The sequence below is a fragment of the Lampetra planeri genome, chromosome 8 (assembly GCF_965212315.1).
Source record: "Lampetra planeri chromosome 8, kcLamPlan1.2.h2, whole genome shotgun sequence".
In the NCBI taxonomy this organism is placed as follows: Eukaryota; Metazoa; Chordata; class Hyperoartia; order Petromyzontiformes; family Petromyzontidae; genus Lampetra; species Lampetra planeri.
The window spans coordinates 11299281-11317255 of NC_136114.1; the positions used below are offsets into that span (position 1 = coordinate 11299281).

Consider the following 17975-nt stretch of genomic DNA (forward strand, 5'->3'; position numbering starts at 1 on the left):
GCGAACAAAGCAAACATTTTCACCATCTATTACTACTATAATGAGACAAGAATGTATGTTTGTGTGTAACGCGTGTGACGTCACTCCACATGCCGCACCCCCCCCCCCCGTCATTAATATTCATGAGCGGGTGGATTTTTACACTCGCGCAGAAGGTCGGCAGAAATAATTATTTTCCGCATATTCGCTTTAAGTTTCACGTTTCTTTATTGAAAGTGAATCTAATAAATAATTCTACGCAGCAACAAAGTGGATTTGGTGTCTTTATTTATTTCTTCAGCACTTGAGACGAAAGGTAAGTCTCATTTATGCTTCTACGTTATGGTAAAATGGACATTTCTCGGTGATTTTCCAGATATTTGATCGAATTCCAATTTATTTCAACGCCAGCGACCGAACGCAGAAGAGAATAAAGAATTAGAGCAGTGAATTTGAACAATTTGAAGGTCAGTTATATACAGTGCTACAGTGAACTGCAGTGAAGTGTTTGATGACGTACTTTCGTGCAAGATTCACTGCCATTATATTTCCACAAGATACTCTGCTAAATGTTTTCATAAATATTACAGCTTCCGTCCGAGGATGGGCAAACAAGCTAGTGGTTAATATTCGTTCTGTTTCTGTGTTTTGAGAGCATTTCTTGTTCTCAGTGCCAGCATTTTCGGACCCTACTTTGAACACTCCCTTCTACTTGTGCTACATGTAAATGAAATACAGTGCCTTATAGCAATGCACAAAAATATTAGGCACTCGAAAAAAACAGGCGGGATCCTCTAACCGTCACTGACTTCCACTTTTCTCCTGTATGCACAGAATTATACCTTTGTCCAAAGGTACAATTGCGGGCGGGAAAGCTTCTCACGAATTATTTTAGAAAGAAAATCACTAGATCCTCTCGACGACAATGTTCTGAGCGGATCAGGCCATCTTACGTAGCCATGATTACCCCGTTTCTGTAAAAACAGGCATTTACCATGATCTGCATCCTCCTCAGAAACACATTGTATTCATATTCTTTGGTTCTTTCGGTAAAATCACGTAGATTGAAAAATAAAAGTAAATAAAATAAATTAAAACTACGACGTTTCGATCACAACGCGACGACTACACATCCATGCTAAATCCAACAAAACAATACAAAGTAAAATTTAGACTTAAAACTTTCGTGACTGCAGGAATTCGTATTCTTTGGTTCTTTCTGTAAAGTCACGTAGATAGAAAAAATAAAAGTAAATAAAATAAAAACTACGACGTTTAGATCACTTACACAAGCGATCGTCATCAGGAGGAAAAAGGGGGAAGGCCACTGAAGGCAAGCTGTTTTTAAAGGTAAAAAAAACAATGCAAAGTTATGCTTGGTTCTTTCAGTAAAGTCACGTAAAAGGAAAAAAGATAATAAAACAATAAAATTCTCACGACGTTTCGATTGCAACACAAGCAATCAGGTGTGATGATGATTGCTTCAGATGTGTTGATGATTCTTGTGTTTCAATCGAAACGTCGTGAGCATTTTATTGTTTAATTTTTATTCCCTTCTACGTGACTTTATCGAACGAACCAATAATATGAATCCCTGCAGTCACGAAAGCTTTAAATCGAAAAATACATAGTTCGTAACGGATGAGCATAAACATCTTATGCGAACATTATTGCGGTACTGTATTGCTATTTATATATACACAGTGCCTGGACAGTACTTCCACTATAATCCTTGCAGCTTTAGCAAATCTTTCAAAATAAATGTCCCTTTAACGCACCACCGATCAAAACCTTTAGAATGTAAAGAACTCCAAAGGGAAGAATTTGGTGACTTTAAAAGTAATAGGTATGGCTCTTTTAGCAAATACTTTCTTGTACTTCCCTTTAGTCTGCATTCCAAGCCTTTTCTTTTTTGAGACGCGAATGGTCGTTGCCACGCTGCTGGATTTACTTGTTCCAACAACATTCATGTTATTACTTCGCTGATGTCTGGAGGCGAAAACGGCTCGACTTAATTTCTCGAGGCTGCCAGACAGACGGGACCCGATCGTGGCTTTATGGAGAGAAGACTTAACAGAAACCGCTTCCACTCAAAAACACCGAAGGGCCTTTGGTTTATACTGCTCTGCACTTGGGCTATTCTGAAGTGTTAACATCAGAAGCAGCCGGCGTGCAGCTTGATATAACACAAGACAGCCACACACACTCGCTTGATTAGTGGCCGTATTCAGCGTGTGGTCTTGATTGTCAGGCTCCTTGCGAGCCGCGAAGCAGAGTTGACCCCGTTTGGCGCTCAGTGGAATTTGTCATTGCTCGGTAACATGCTCTGCTCCATCTACACATATTTGGGTATTTCTAGACAAAAAAATAAGAGCGGGTGTATTTTAATCCACTTAAGTGTATAAATGCTGAATTTTTTACATATATAATTAAAATATATATAAACACGTACAAATGTATTTTTTTCGCACAACGAACGGTTCGGCAATGCAAGCTTGAAAGCACGATTGCAAATACAAAACTTTATTTCATTTCTGCGTTTTAATTGGCCAATTAGAACGCCTGGCCTTTGTGGGTTTACCGCTCATCCGCGGCGAGTGGCTGAATGCGGCGGCACAATTTTTTTTTTAAACAGAAGAATCACAGCGACTGTGGACCAGCTTATTCCAAAAGCTGTAACCAGAGCTTCCAAAAAAAAAGACGAGGCCTTAAACATTGCCAAGGGGCAGTTGGCGATGCTGCAGATTCCCGATATTTGTGAGCCACAATGTCAGTGGCAATTGCCCAGCCCATTGGAGGTTCCAAGCAGAACATATTTCAGGTGCGTCATGTAACTACATAAATATGACGTTGGACAAGCTACATAAACTGTACTGGACATCTGTGAAAAAGAGAGAACATAGCCAATTATCATATTTTGCTACTGGCAAAGGAGGTTCCAATGGAGATCATAGCTCATCGGATTTCTCCGGTTTATATAAAGATTCTGATGCCGACTCACTTGCATCGCAGTTACGTGAGATTATTAAAATTATTATTTCATAAAAATCTGAGATCGAGCCCATATTTGGTGCGGCCCGAGAAATGTATAAATCCCTAAATATTTATTAATCCCGAAATATGTATTAATCCCGTGCGCCTTAATTTGCTTTGGGGCACTACACTTTTCTTGGTTTGCTTATGCGTAGCACCGCCACGACAACAACGCGGCCCAAACGCCTCGTCCTCAACTTGCCACGAGCCGCTCGTGAAATATTACAGTGCGTTGAGAACCATTTCCTCGGGGTACGTAATAATTTTCTGGCAGGAATAAACCAGGCAACGTGCGTTAGCCCACCGTGAGCCTTTGAAATGCCAGCCCTGTGGCATTCACTCTGAGAAAATTATCACAAACATGGAACTATCCAAAACATCCGACACCTGCGCAGCCGTGCCCTAAAAACAACAGAGCCATGTCCTATGGCTCATTGTACAATTTATACTGAGCATATCATTTCATACCCTGGTAGAGGTATTGAAGTACCGGTGAAGACGCTGGACACCCAGGTTGAGGCACACGTATATTTATTTTCAGCTTATCGGTACAGGACAACACTAGAGGGGGTAGCGGCCCCCTCACCCGGATAACTGGGGATACCCCCTAGCTAATCTCACCTATCCCCAAGTCCTCCTCTAACGAGCTAGGGGAGGCTAACTGGCCCGACACTGGTGAGTCGGGCTACGGTCTCCGGAGTCCCAGGGTCTAACCCTGGTTCACGGAACCACGCCTCTGGCTCGCTCCTCTGCAGCCCTGACAAGGGCGGCGTCGAGGGGAGTCCAGGGCTCTAGCTAGAGGATCTTCACTCTTCCTCCTTCGTTCCCAGACTGAGCCCCGAGCTCTCTTTGTCCTCCCCCTTTATACCCCCCAACAGGATCACAACCCCCCAGGCTGCCTGATGCGGACGTCGCTGCGGGCACCCCCCCCGTGTACTCCCGTAACTCCGCCCACTGTGTTTGTTACCCATTGGATCGTATGCACTTACAGCCCTCCCGTAACAGCCCTACATCACCCCCCCCATTACAGCTCGCAGCCGTCCCGGCTGCAACAATTCCAAATAAAGGAACAATTACCCCTCGACCCCGTGTGTGCCTCATTTTTTTCAACAAAATGCAAATAGAAGAACAACAACAAGAACAACAACCATACCCCCGAAGGGAATGTCCGACGCACCCCCCCCCCCGCATAAATACGAAATCCGTAAGCACGTATGTACAACTAGCCAGGAACTCCCCCATCACACACAGCACACCCACGACACACAACGCACCCACAACACACACACCGCGCCCACACAACACAACACACTCAGTGTGCAAGGAGCACACCACCGACGCAGCATACAGTAACCATGACACGTGAAGGAAAATAAATAAGAAAAGTTTTTTTTCTTTTTCTTCCTGCTGTATATTATAAGAGTCTGCGCATTTTAGCGCGCGTCCTTGCCGCAGGCCCGTCACACGGGGCAACCCCGGACGGCGGACCATCCGGTGGCGGCTGTCCCATTCGAGGTGAGGTCGCGATTGAAGTCGCGCGACTGTCGGCATCACCTGTGGGGGTTCCAGGGCGTGAGCCCGTCATTCCCGGTACACCTGTGGGTGGGACAGCCGGCAACACATCAGGCGAGAGCAGCGACGGACCCTCCGAGTCGGTCGACCCCCCACATGCTTGGCCTCGCGTGCGTGGCGTGGGCCCCCGCACCGCAACAAACGGCTTCAGCCTAGAGGGGTGTACAAACCACCGGCGCCTCCCCCATTGGATTCGAACGCACTGAGGCCTCAAAACCTCAATAACCTCGACGGGGCCCCGCCACGGGCGTACGAGTTTAGAGGAGGTCGCGAGTGGTACCTGGGGACAGTGCAGCCATGCCCTGTCCCCCGGCTTCCACTGCAGCACGTGCGCGCGAGCCAGTCTGAGGCGCTCGTTCGCCTTCTGACGCCTGTCAGAATTTAGCCTCGCCGCATCCCGCGCCTCAGTCAGTTTGTCAAGGTTAAATTTAACGTGATCGTCCAATTTAGATTTGCCCAGCGGCACGTGGATCTGCAACTGTGCCCGAACAGGTGGGTCGGGTTCGCGGCCATACATAAGAAAGAAAGGTGAAAACCCCGTCGCAGCATGGGGAGCCAATCTGTATGCCGCTAGAACCCCTTGAATTTGTAAGTCCCAATCAGCCTGTGAGTCCGAAACTTGCTGCGACAACATAGACGTGATGGTGCGATGCAGACGCTCGACCATCCCGTCCGTTTGCGGGTGATAGGGGGAGGTTCGAATTTTTTTCGTTCCCAGGAGATCACAGACTTGTTTTAGGAGTTTCCCCGAAAAATTTCTACCCTGGTCGGTCAACAACCGCTCCGGGGCACCTTTGTCCATGACATAACCTTGGACAAAGGCGTCGACGATGGCTGCTGCCGACTGATTCGCCAGGGGCCAGGCCATAGGCCAGCGCGTAAAATATTCGACCCCAGTAAGCAAATATTTATTTCCCCTGGAGGTGGCGGGGAATGGCCCCAGAATATCCAGTGCGACCAGTTCATTTATTCTGGAGACCTGGATGGATTGTAAGGGCGGGTTCGACTCCCGTGCCGGTGGTTTGCGCTGCGCACACTGAGGGCATGCCGCCAACAGATCAGCAACATCCCTTGTCATACCCGGCCAAAAAAAATTCAGCTGAAGCAAGGCGAGTGTTTTCTGGGTACCTAGGTGGAGGAGGCGCTCATGAGCAGCCCACACCACCTTACCTCGTAGGCCAGAAGGGACCACCAGCCGGTGACGCTGGGATTTCCCGTCCCAATGCATAAGCAAGCCCGCATGGGTTTCCCATGCGTCGGCATGACCCGTCACACGCCCCCTCTCCCCGGCGCGACGACGCAACGCGAGGAGGGAGGCATCCTCCAACTGGAGGCGCCCCCATTCATCAACGGGCAATCCAAGCAGGGAATCTCTCCCCTGTTCGGCGATATCAATGGGGACTACCGTTTCATCGTCGGCGGCCGCCGCCAGGACCGGAACCATCACGTCCCCCACTGGCTTGCAACGCCCCGACCCCAGGAGACATGCGCATTCGGAGGCGGTTGGCATCCGTGACAGAGCGTCAGCGTTGGTGTGGCGAACGCCCTTACGATAAGTGGTTTCAAAACTGAAATCCTGGAGGACCTCCAGCCATCGGGACAATTGTCCCGATGGCTGTTGAACCTTCAGGGCGTACTGCAGTGCCGCATGATCTGTGCGGACGGTGAAATGCCGACCGTACAGATATGGGCGATACTGTTGGATGAAATAGACAATTGCCAACAGTTCCCTACGGGTGACACAATATCTTTGCTCCGTTGGAGACAACACCCGACTGCCGTACGCGACCACCCGTTCCACGCCGTCAACCACCTGGGAAAGCACGCCTCCAATACCCGTGTTGCTCGCGTCGGTGTCGAGCAAAAACGGCCTCGAAAAATCTGGGTAAATCAAGGGAGGAGCCTTCACCAGCGCGTCCCGAAGGGAGCAGAAAGCAGCTTCCTCATCCTGACCCCAGTGGAACCGAACCCCTTTAGATGTTAACGCGTGTAGGGGTTTGGCAATTGTTGCAAAATTAGCGACGAAGCGTCGGTAATATGATGCGAAGCCAATAAAACTCCTGACCTCTCCCACCGAGGTGGGAGTCGGCCAGGAGCTGACACACTGCGTTTTGGCGGGATCGGTAGCAATACCCGAGCGCCCTACGATGTGCCCCAAATAACGCACCGACTCGCGTAACAAATGGCATTTTTGGGGCTTAAATTTCAAATTAGCAGCCCGCATCTTTAGGAAAACCGCCCGCAACCTCTGGAGATGTTCATCAAAAGTTTTACCAAAGACAATAACGTCATCCAAATAAATCAGGCACGATTCCCATTGCAATCCAGCCAAAACCAATTCCATCAATCGCTGGAAAGTTGCCGGCGCTGAGTGTAAGCCCATCGGCAACCGGTTGAATTGGAACAGGCCGTGCGGTGTACGGAAAGCAGTTTTAGGCTTAGAATCATCGTCCAGAGGAAGCTGCCAGAATCCCGAAAGTAAATCTAGTGTGGAGAAGAATCGCGCTCCCGCCAAAGCGTCCAGCGATTCGTCCATCCGTGGGAGCGGGTATGCGTCGGCAACCGAAATTTTATTAAGGCGCCGAAAATCCACGCAAAACCGCAACGAGCCGTCCTGCTTTTTAACCAGGACGATCGGCGCTCCCCACGGGCTGGTGGAGGGAGAAATGATGTCGGCGGCTAACATGTCATCAACAGCCGATTTGACATGGTCCTTTTCGGCGGGACTTAACCGAAACGGATTTTGGCGAATTGGCGCGCTGTCACCCGTGTCAATATGGTGACGCAGCAGGTGAGTGCAACCCAAATCATATTTATCACGACTGAAAACGTCGGAAAATTCCCTCAGTAGCGTTCTAAGCTGTTGGCGCTCTGAATTTGTCAGGTCCGTCGATCCCGCACAAAGCGCGTCGATCCACCCTTCATCGCTGTCCGAATGTGGGAGCATCCGGGAAGCAGTGCCAACGTGGTTCGCGACAGGTTCCTCGCAGGGCATTGGCGTCGCGTGAGCGAGCACCGTCCCTTGAGGAACCACCACCGTCTGCGATCCCACATTTAGGACCGCGATGAAAGGGTCCCCGTCCCCTCTTACGACGGTCTGGGCCGGAATCAAATGAGGCCCATTAACCCCGGCCCTAGACGGTCCCAGCAAAACACCCTGATCCCCTATGCCCTTAGCGAAGGGCTTACGAAGTTTCAGAGGCACTAGCATTTGAGCTCCCGGCGGCACACGAACAGTTTCAACGACGAACGCCGGTACCGTCGCGAACGCCGACCGAGCCGCCGCAGGGGATGGCAGGAACGCCATGCGCCGCCCCGATGGAAGCTCAATGCATCCTTGGTCGATCAAAATACGAATGGGCATTTTACCTAAGAAATCCGTCCCCAGCAGGCACGGAACCGCCAGCGAGGAGGAAACGAAAATCGGCCCCGACAATTTGATGTCCCCAATAGAAATTTGCGCTCGAATCTGTCCCATGATGCCGAGAGAGCCCCCGTTAGCGGCATAGAATGGGACGTTAACCGGCAGTAAAGGCCGGCTTTGTACGGGCAGAATATTGTAAATTAATTCCGAAATGATTGTCGCCGATGCCCCCGTATCGACCAAGATGCGTACTTCTACCCCGTCAATGTGTCCGACTACGGCCGACGACCCTGACGACGCGGCTACCACGCGATGGGCCAACACGGACCACTGTTTGGGCTCGATTTGAGTCCCCGCAGTGATCCGCGTTGGCCCCTCGCAACGCGACATCGGCCCCCCGTTTGTTGTGGTGCGAGAGCGTGCAACGGGTAGGTGCTTTGGCCAAACATGTGTGGTGCCGCGACTCGCCGGGTCATGTTGCTGGAGCTTGGGAGGAGGAGGCCCGGCGTCCCGTCGAGCCGTCGTCCCGCGCTGTCGAGGAGAGCGGCACCCCGAGGCGACGTGGCCCCGGACGCCGCAGTTGAAACACCGCGGGAGCCCCGGTGGAGACGACGGGCGGTTGAAACGGCTTGACCCGTCCCGGGCCGACCGTACTTCTTGCGCCTGTTGCCGTCGATGGTCGACGGCGAAGAGCTCCTCCGTCGGAAGGGTGGCTGCAGCCACCGCACGCCCTGCCGATGCCCTGCTGGCTTTCCGCCGCAGGGACAGAAGGTTGGCGTGAAGGAGGCGCGCCGCCTGAAGAGAGGTCATCTCGGCGTCCTCCTGTGCGACGACAGCGATGTCCAGATCGTCTGCCAGGAGGAGTATTTTCTCCGTGACCATCGCGTCCACGCCATCGTCGTCCATACGGGGAAAAGCCGTCTTAGCCAGCGCTAGGAGGCTCGTCCTGTATGCCAGGGGCGACTCCTTCTCACCCCGCTTGCGCTCGTAGAACCGCTCTCTGCATTCCGCTGAAGGTCCATAGACCCCGGCCAGCAGCTGTAGTGCCTTCGGCAGAGTAGACCGCTTTTCTTTCGGCGCCGATGTGAGGGCGGCGAGCGCGTCTGCGTCGAGGAGCGCCGGCAGCGCGCAGAGGGCTTCATCGTCGGACCACCTTGCCATTTCTTGGTGGGCGATGAAGCGTCGCTGGAAGCCGCCCCAGTCGCCCTCTGCACCAACAAATTCTTTCAGCGGAGGCAGCCGTTGTTGTAGCGCAGCGTTCGCCTTGGACGTCTGTAGGCTGCTATCCCCGGGACTCGGCTGTGCGTCGGCGCGAATGGCAGATGGAATCGCCTGTCGCGGATGTGATGACGCTCCCTCCGCTGGAGATGACGCAGCTGTCCCAGCGAGAGCGGTGTCGGACCCAAGGTTGAGCCCGGCCACGCCCTCCGCAGCTGCCGTGACGATGGCGGGAATTTCAAAGTTTGAGTTTTCAGAAATGGCGGGAAGGCGCTCAGGTTGACGACTCCCCTCGCCCCGTGGTGGACCACCAGCCCCCAGCCGCGTGATGTTTTCCAGCGTGGCGGCAGCGGCGTACAGTAGCTCCGCCAGTCTCTCGTGAGCCAGCCGTAGCGCGTCTGGCTGCGGCCCCTCTTCATGCCGATGCCCCGGTAGGAACGCGTCGGCCCCCGGCTGCGCCATGTCTTGGTGAGCCGCCTCGGGCTCAACGACTTCAGCAGTGTCCTCCTCCGGTACTCTGGCTCGAGCTGTCTGACGTGTTTCCATGTCCGTAGTACTTCTGACACCAGATGAAGTACCGGTGAAGACGCTGGACACCCAGGTTGAGGCACACGTATATTTATTTTCAGCTTATCGGTACAGGACAACACTAGAGGGGGTAGCGGCCCCCTCACCCGGATAACTGGGGATACCCCCTAGCTAATCTCACCTATCCCCAAGTCCTCCTCTAACGAGCTAGGGGAGGCTAACTGGCCCGACACTGGTGAGTCGGGCTACGGTCTCCGGAGTCCCAGGGTCTAACCCTGGTTCACGGAACCACGCCTCTGGCTCGCTCCTCTGCAGCCCTGACAAGGGCGGCGTCGAGGGGAGTCCAGGGCTCTAGCTAGAGGATCTTCACTCTTCCTCCTTCGTTCCCAGACTGAGCCCCGAGCTCTCTTTGTCCTCCCCCTTTATACCCCCCAACAGGATCACAACCCCCCAGGCTGCCTGATGCGGACGTCGCTGCGGGCACCCCCCCCGTGTACTCCCGTAACTCCGCCCACTGTGTTTGTTACCCATTGGATCGTATGCACTTACAGCCCTCCCGTAACAGCCCTACAGTATTAATAGAACAGCGTTTATCTTGGCATGATTCAGGAGACAAAGGGAAAATAAGAACAGATTTGTATAAAAGGCCCACACACAAGGTATGGTTATGTTAAGCCCGACCCATAAAAAATGGGGTTTACTCCTAATAATATGTATGTGCAGTGCCTGTTTATAAAATGTGTATACATAATTGATGAAACTGACTGAACATAATCAACAATGTCATCGATGCTGTGATTGCTTTTCCATAAGAACAGTAATATGATACTGGAGAAAATATTAATGCTGCCTAAAGAACATAAAATATTCATGAATGATTGCCCCTTTAATACTAAGGCAGGGTAATGTATACGTTGCCATATATTCATAGATCACTCTGAAACACTATACAAAAATATTGTATATTCCACTGTACTGTAGTGACATTTTTGCTGCAAAGCCAAAATCTAAGCACATTTGAGACACATTAATCAAAAACCTGAGAATCGTTTCAGTCAGCTTAGATTAAAATAGAAACAGCTTCCAATTGTAATGCTGCGCGTCTAACTCCTGTGTTCTTTTCTAAACGTTCATTTTATGTTTAGCTACATTTCTGTTCAAAGGACTATGCGGAATAATGGAAAAACCTTGGAAAAAACCAAGCAAGTAAATAAAAATATAAAATTCACGAATAAGAACCTGCAGTAAATGAACCTGAAGTCTCCTGCCAATTCCTTTACCATACCGTGCTTTGCCAAAATCAACAATCGGGGCCCCCCATTCGTTTACAGTTCATGCACTGCAATGTATTGCCACTCTATTGCTACATCGGCAAAACAATATCGGCGGCGTCCTTCCCCGACCACCACTCCAACCGCGACCCCACATCTAAATATCAACGCTGAGAGAGAGGTACGAAGAAGAAACAACAGAACGTGCTAGTTGGTGCTTGCTGGCAGCAAGATTGCAGTCCATAACCTTCCCTCCTCTCCTCCCAGCCTAATCCCCAATCCTCATGCTCTGAAACCGAATGCTAAAAGAGCCATGAAATGGAATTTTAGAAGCTGCCACTCAACTAGTTATTATTACTTTGGCTTGGCGCGCAAGAACTGCTTCAGCTTGCACAAACACACTTACAAGTGCCCTTCTGAGCTGTATTTTTATGCTCGCGATATTATACTTATATAAATAGGCATATCTTTTCTCATGCGCAAGCAAGATAGTTTCATTACTGTTGCCTCTTTTCTCTCATTATTTTTAATCTGTATAGACCACAAGTGCCCCAATGAACAAAATGTGATGCTTCAAGTCCCAAGAAACCTGGCAAACCCAAAACGTAATCATCCGTCAAAGTACAATCCTTCGTATTAAAGCTGGGCATGGTAACGCACGCCGAAAATTCAGCGACTTTGAGGCATGGTGAGTGGATCTCTTGGAAAATGGATATTGTATAAGCCACGGATCTGTCGGACGATGTGGATTCTCTCAGAGGCAATACAACAAATAGGTTGACGATGTATTTGTGCAGATGTATCCCCGATAGACGCATGCAAACAATACCAAATCTAGACTCTCCTGAAATACATTGATTTGACTTCAGTTTACTCCCACGCAGAATGATGTTGCCTTGAAATAAATTATTGTTCTATGGAAATGAAAAGGCTATTTTGTTATCATCATTACTATTAAATTATTCCCCAGAGTTAGAGATGCTCCAGAAAGTAAGACGCACTCCACATTTGTGACCAGTGTCAATAAAGTTTAACACGTAGGTGTTCGCGACCAATATCATCCATCAGACGTTTTTTGGGTTAAATCGCGTATTTACGCGATTCAGCCCAAAAACCTCTATTATGAGTGTCAATAAAGTTATACAGATTTGCTCAAAGGCAAAGATGCCCCGTATAGCCTTAACAGACTGTAGGGGCAAGTGCTATCGGTGAGGATCTATGAAGGCCGGCACGGCACACGAGGGGGTCGGCAGCCAGCTACCACGCCTAACCGCCTTTGTCTCCCCAGTGGTGATGTTTACACACCGCACCAGGTACTCATTTGAGGCTGAGTCGACCTAGGGGAGGCCCAAGACCGGTTCAGATAATCGTCACTTGTGTTGGCCGTGAGCAGGAATCGAACTCAGGTCGCTGGGTCCGTATCGCAGCGTGCCAACCGCTACACTATGTGCATACGTGTGATATTTACTCACACGCGCGTATATACATACCTAATGAATTGTAAGATGCACGTCCCCCAACTCTTTTCTCTAAATTACTGCAGGAGGGTGGGGGTGAGTGTCTTATAATCATGAAAATACGGACTTTAAATGTCATGTAAATGTAATGCTAAAGAAGGAAGTCGATGTACCAGTTTAACCAAGTAAGCCACACAGAGTGTAAATAATTGTTTTATTTGCCTTGGGCTTTGCAACTCCCAAACCCATCTCGCCAAGGAATTGCGCTGATGGCTCAACGAGAAACCTTTCTCTATCATGTCACCCTAACCATCGGGTGAGACAGAGTTTGATCGTTACATGTCAGCCCTTGGCATCAACACTGCCAGCGGACATGGGAATTGAATGGCCGATGGAAATTGTACTTGTCTGTGCACATCATAAATGGGTGAGAGAGTGAAGATCAACAATTACCTTGAAAGCAATAAACACGTGATATTGCTGTCTGCTTCTTGGTTCGTTCGGTAAAGTAACGTAGAAGGGAAATAATAAAAGAATAAAAATAAACATAATAAAATACAATTATCACGACGTTTCGGCCACAACGCAAGCAGCCGTCCTCAGGTGAAGAACAGGTCTGTCGGAAAGACAGCGTCTGAATGAAACACCACCAAGCTTGGCAGCGTATATTTAAGCTGGGTTGGAGGAGGAAGGGCGCCTTGACAAATTAATTTGCATATCAAGAGGAATTTAGCATATTTATGGAAAATGTAGATATGGGATTAGTCACTACTTGTGGAATGCGTAGGAGGTGGGGGGGGGTCTCAAAGTCATATTATGCCCGTGCATTATGTAGGATTAGCAGCAACAAAGGGAGGAAGTAGGGTTAGCAGTAATAAAGGGAAGGAACTTTAATAGTAAGGAGCTGCAGCAGCTAAACCACCACGTAAAAAACTAAAATATAAACTACATCAATATCAATATACAAAATATACTCTCCAATAAGCTGAGCTACTAACAGTAAGTCATACATTACAATTCTATGTCGTGAAAAAATATTTTTTCCCTTCTACGTGACTTTACCGAAAGAACAAAGAAGATGAATCCTTGCAGTCACGAAAGCTTTAAATCGAAATTGATGTCTGCCTTTCCTGATTAGCTGACCAAATAAGATGTCCCTTTGATTTTGGGTTCAGGAAACATTTGGACAGCGATGATCATATACAGTCGTTTGTAAATCCACTGCTGGATGAAAGCCTCCCCATGCCATGATAGTCATGTGGGTTGTTTGACCACACATGTCAGTGCGGGTTGGTGATCTCGGATGGAGTGGGGGGGGGAGGGAAAGCGGACCCAGAACCGCTTCTGACATCACTCGCCAGCGATGTCAGTCGTGACCATGAATCAAAACGCACGTCGCCAGATTCATCGGCGTGCTGCACTAACCACTGCGCCGCCACTCGCATTAACACACCGATTGCTTTTTTAAACTGAAACCATCAAGCTGCTTGGTAAATACATTTTGGCTTTCGTTTTCCTTTAAAGCACGACATCTCTGCGACTCGAGAGCAGGAGCACAGGTCGGGCAGGAGACGTCCGTACACCTGCTTCCTGCGGCCGATGAGCGACGGACTGCCGCGCGGCGGGAACGCACCAAGGGCAATCGAAACACCCGAAGTCGTCAGAGCCCAAACTGAGGAGGAGCGTTACATCCACGGGGAGTCGCACGATCTCTGGGAGACTCAAGTGGCCTTTGCCAGATGATCTCAGGCCGTATAAAATCTCACTTGGAGGCAGGTCAGAGGCGGCCATTGTACGAGGTCACGACCACTTGCCCGATTTCTCTAAATCACTCTTTTTTTGTTACCCCCCTCGCGTAAATGTTGGGGTCTATTTCGGCCGCGATGTGGGAGTAATTGTTCGGCAGCACAAATATGCCCTTTACTGTTAACCGTTGTGCGTGGAGAGTATCAATGAGGTCAGTTTAATCAAAAGCAGGGTACGACAACAGCGGGGTGCGTTTTGAGATTTACTCTTGTTTATTCATTCCCGGCAATATTTCACGACGGATTGCCGACGGTTCAGTGGCAGTGTCCCCGTGGTTATTTGTGAATTAATGTATGTATGCTGTTCTCGTAATAAAAATATTGGGAACTGGAGGTAGCAGAAACACATATTTCATGCAATCCTATGGTTTTATTGCCTTCTTCCTATTAGGCTCACACGATAAGTCATCACACGTGAGCATGGGGCCAGAAAAAAACGATATTTCCTTAAAATATTCTATCAAATAAAACAAATAATACATAGCAAATATAAATACCTGGACATTTACTTTATTTCACAACAACAGCACACTATCTGGAAATGAAATAAGGGGCAAAAAATATTTCTAACATGTGCAAGATGCACAAAACTCTGTCCCCCACCACATAGACTGACCTTTATCATATTACGCTATGTGTCGGCAGTGCGAAAATACTACAAAGGTACCCAGAGGATGCTAATTCTTAAGAAAACTATATTACTCTGCGAGCATCAGCCATCTTGTTTAGGGATATTTGGGCCTGGGCCCTATACAGGTGCCATAGAATGAGTCGGCCCTGCACTGCGATTCGGCTGCTGTAGGGGTCATAGAATCAGCTATGAATTGTGAAATCACAGTGGGGCGGTGGTGCAGCAATAAGCACACTGCACTACGAACTCGGATAACAGCAGTGGCCATGTGACATACGAACCTGGATCCCCCCCCCCGCTCCTCAATCAACCTGCATTGACCAACGTGGTGAAGTATGTTCAAATTATCTCCACAATTGACATGGCCTTCATCCTGCAACCGATCAATAAAGGACTATAAATTATAAATTATCATGGGTTTATGAAAGGTGCCGATATCTGGTGGTTACAGGATGGAGACGGATACTGTAGACAACTCCACGTGTGGTCCCACGCCAACTCCTTCCAGTAGCTACTCTCCATAAAAGTGAAAAACAACGGTGGCATTAAGCAAATCCCCATTAATCTCCACTGTTCGTCCCTCAATCAGCTCTCCCTCGCCAGCTGGCCACGGTAGCCAATCTTGCACGCAACACCAATTTCTGATGTACATCCATACCACCGCAGAACGCGCTGCAGGCCTGGAGCATGGAAAGCTGCGGCGAAATCCCATCGTTCTTGGCACGTAAATTAGCCAAAGATCGGATGAAATGGAAGTTATTTTGCACGCGGAAAACCCGTCAAGAACGTTCTTTGCTCGCTCGGCCATTTTATCTCGGTCCCAAAGTCCATTTAGCAATGCATGCGATGTGCCAAAGCAGCGAGCCGATGATGTTTTCATGAGAGACCGGTCCCCCAGTGCAAGCACGTTAAAACTCGTTAGGCTGCAAGATTCCATCCACACACCTAAGCCTTCTCCAGTCTAAAACCTTGAATGCAATGCATGCTGTGTTAGCATACCTGGACCCGAGACCCTGAAGTTTCTAAAAGCACAGAGAAAATTATTTTTTGATGTGTGCACACCTGAACAGCGGCGATAAAGATGCAAACTGCACAATGCTATCGTTTCTCAAATCCCCCCCCACCCACCCACCCTTGCTTCTGTACACCCAGCAGTGTGAATGGGTATTCCATGGTTAGTCGGTTGGCAGATTGCGTGTGGGGTAAACTGTGGGTACTTCCACCTCTTCCAAGATGCCTGACCATCATGAAAGAATAGTCCAAAGTACACTTCTGAAAAAGAGCAACATAGATCAGTGGGCCTTACCTAGTCAAATAAAAAGACACGTATCTTCTTGATTCTTTCGGTAAAGTCACGTAGAAGGGAAATAATACAAATAAAATATAATAAAATAATAAAATATTTCCCACGACGTTTCAGCCACAACGCAAGCAGCCGTCCTCTGACCTGGTCTTCACCTGAGGACGGCTACTTGCGTTGTGGCCGAAACGTCGTGAGAATTATTTTATGATGTTTTATTTTAATTATTTTATTATTTCCCTTCTACGTGACTTTACCGAAAGAACCAAGAAGATGAATCCCTGCAGTCACGAAAGCTTTAAATCGAAATTAAAAAGACACGCAGTAACCCGATATGAAGATGTCGGTGCTGCAGTGACACAGTCACGCCACGACCGTTTGCTTTCTTCACCCACAATTCCCCACGCTCCAGCATTTGCATCAACCTCATGGGGCCAAGGATACGTCTGGCTTCCAGGCTTCCCATTTTAGGGATTCTTCTCACGGTAGGAAATTAACGCCGCTGATAACGGCAGCAAGTCACCCGTCCCCACTGATAGCATCAGCTAAGCTCTGCGGCACATCATCCTAATCCGTTCTAAACCACCTACACTCAACACCGTGGCTGGGGACACGCTATAACAATGGAATGATGGCAAAGCGAGTGCCGTTGCAATTCCATTCGGCAAAACTGCTAAACCGAAGTGCCTCAAATGACTTCTCCCAATACGTCCGCAGCGCCATTTGGTGAAATAGGTGGGACTTGTTTGCATATACAGCGGGAGCGGGAGCAGATTTAGAATTAACCACTTGGAGTGCCAGGTTCCAAATGACAGGAAAGTGCAAAAAATTGCACAGGCGAATCTTTGGCTTTAAATGCAGGTCGGGAAAAATGGCTTGAGATGGAGAAGTGACCTGGACTTAATCCCCAATACACTCTACACTGTAGTAATAACGTACACTGTGCAGCTTACTAACAACAAATCTATTTGTGGCATGCAGATATTGTTTTCTGTTCTAAAATGTATTTCTGCATGCATCTCTTTGTCCGCTCACTGCTGGCTGAAGGCTTAAACTACGCCATTACCAGTCATGAGCGTTGTTTAACCATACTTCACCACGTTAATTCTAGATTTGAAGCTTTCGTGACTGCAAGGATTCATACTCTTAGTTCTTTCGGTAAAGTCACGTAGGTAAAAAATGAAATAAAAAATAAAACAATGAAAATCACGACGTTTCGGAGGCAACACAAGTCTCCGTCATCAGGTGGGACCGTCACAGCCAGATTTGCTGCATCAAGTGAGGGAGGGATTCAAGATGTAGGCTCTTAAATACATCCCTTAACTGGTACTTAAGAGCCTACATCTTGAATCCCTCCCTCACTTGATGCAGCTAATCTGGCTGTGACGGTCCCACCTGATGACGGAGACTTGTGTTGCCTCCGAAACGTCGTGATTTTCATTGTTTTATTTTATTATTTTTTATTTCATTTTTTACCTACGTGACTTTACCGAAATAACTAAGAGTATTCACCACGTTAGTCAGCACAAGTTTCTGAGGAGGGACGGGGTGGGGGGGGTGGTTGTGTGCCAAGGATCAGTTCGGATATCCGCAGGAGGGAATCGAGCTCATGTCGCCAGCTTTATAGTTCCACCACAGCACCCTCCACTCTGCGTGCATCGCTTCATGCAGTACTCTTCATAGGAGTCGAGCTTGTTGTAACACTTACAGGAAACAAGTGTAACATACTGTGCATGTTCTAAAAATGGCATCGCTTCGTGACGAAGAGTGTTTATTGTATTTCATTCATTGTGTTAAACGCACGGCACCATTCCCCA

The 17975-nt window shown here is 48.7% G+C and overlaps 1 protein-coding gene and 1 long non-coding RNA gene across 4 annotated transcripts in view; one reads left to right on the forward strand and one right to left on the reverse strand.

Annotated features, from left to right (window-relative positions):
• The window catches only part of LOC144720328 (serine/threonine-protein kinase BRSK2-like), a 202073-nt gene that overhangs the window by 127067 nt on the left and 57031 nt on the right, over positions 1–17975 (reverse strand). The gene's annotated exons all lie outside the window — the stretch shown is intronic.
• LOC144720329 (uncharacterized) lies at positions 138–14701 on the forward strand. The gene is made up of 3 exons (XR_013585743.1): positions 138–295; positions 11505–11653; positions 13947–14701. It is a non-coding gene; the product is annotated as an uncharacterized LOC144720329 (long non-coding RNA).